This window comes from Psammomys obesus, unplaced genomic scaffold (assembly GCF_907164565.1).
Source record: "Psammomys obesus unplaced genomic scaffold, mPsaObe1.curated_primary_1811, whole genome shotgun sequence".
In the NCBI taxonomy this organism is placed as follows: Eukaryota; Metazoa; Chordata; class Mammalia; order Rodentia; family Muridae; genus Psammomys; species Psammomys obesus.
In genome coordinates this window covers 6,692,210-6,693,378 of record NW_026585609.1, presented here as the reverse complement: position 1 = coordinate 6,693,378, position 1,169 = coordinate 6,692,210, and the positions used below count along the sequence as shown (strand labels likewise).

At 46.7% G+C, this 1,169-nt stretch overlaps 1 protein-coding gene across 2 annotated transcripts in view; it reads left to right on the top strand.

The window, feature by feature from the left end:
* Borcs5 (BLOC-1 related complex subunit 5) overlaps positions 1 to 1,169 on the top strand; it is a 71,648-nt gene that overhangs the window by 68,397 nt on the left and 2,082 nt on the right. The gene's annotated exons all lie outside the window — the stretch shown is intronic.

The window sequence follows — 1,169 nt, the reverse complement described above, 5'->3', positions numbered from 1 at the left end:
TTCCTTCCTTCCTTCCTTCCTTCCTTCCTTCCTTCCTTCCTTCCTTCTTTTTTTTCTTTAAGAGAGAAAGTGAGAGAGCTCATTCTCTGTAAAACAGAGACAAAGCATCTAGCACAGTGCTTCTCAACCTTTGGGTCAAATGACAGGGGCCACCTAAGACTGTCAGAAAAAACAGGTATTTACATCGCAATTAATAAAAGTAGCAAAATGTAATGAAGTAGCAACAAAAGTAATTTTATGTTTGGGGTCACCACTACAAGAAGAACTGTGTTAAAGGGCTGCAGCGTTAGGGAGGTTGAGAGCCGCTGCTTTAGCACAGCAGTGAGGCAGTAGGAGCTGCATGGTTTTAATACCAGGTGTACTATTCTGGTATGCTGAGTGCACCACGTGAGCAGGAGCTGACCGGGCCATGGGGTGTTTGCTAGTCCATCATAGTGCTAGGAACTGCTTCATGTTCGTGCCCCTCACTGGCTGAAGTGAGTGGCACACTCACTTGCTCTGTGGGCCGGCAGGGTCGCTCAGCAGGTGCAGAGACCCAGATGGAGGGTCCTCTGACCTGTCAGTTAATACACAGCTGAGCATGTGTACACACAGAAAAGAAATGTCATTAGTGACAAAAAGAAGAAATGCTACTGTGTAATTTTCATTTTGCAGAAGAAACAGAAGGTATAAATTTTAGTAGTTCATTTGACAAAGCCAGTCAGCTCCCCCATCTGCTGTCTACTCATGATTCTTGTTTTGATTTGTTTTAAATTCACTTAATGTGTGCATGTGCCTGTTCTTGTGGGTACACATGCTGCACTTGTGGAGGTCAGAGGACAAACTGGAGAGTATAGGTTCTCTTCTTTCACCTCGTGGGTTTCGGGGATCAAACTCCGGTTATCAGGCTTGGCTGCACGCACCTCTACCCGCTCAGCCATCTCACTGGCCCAGTATCCTTTCATAGAGAGAAGTCTCAAGAGTCTCAACAGAGCCAGGTGTAGTAGTGCCTGCCTGTAATCCCAGCACGTAGGGATTACAGAGTGATCAGAGGCAGGTAGATCTCTATGAGTTTGAGGCCAGCCTGGTCTACAAAGTGAGTCCAGGACAGCCAAGGCTGCACAGAGAAACCCTGTCTCAAAACCAACCAACCAACCAACCAACCAACCAACCAACCAACCAACCAACCA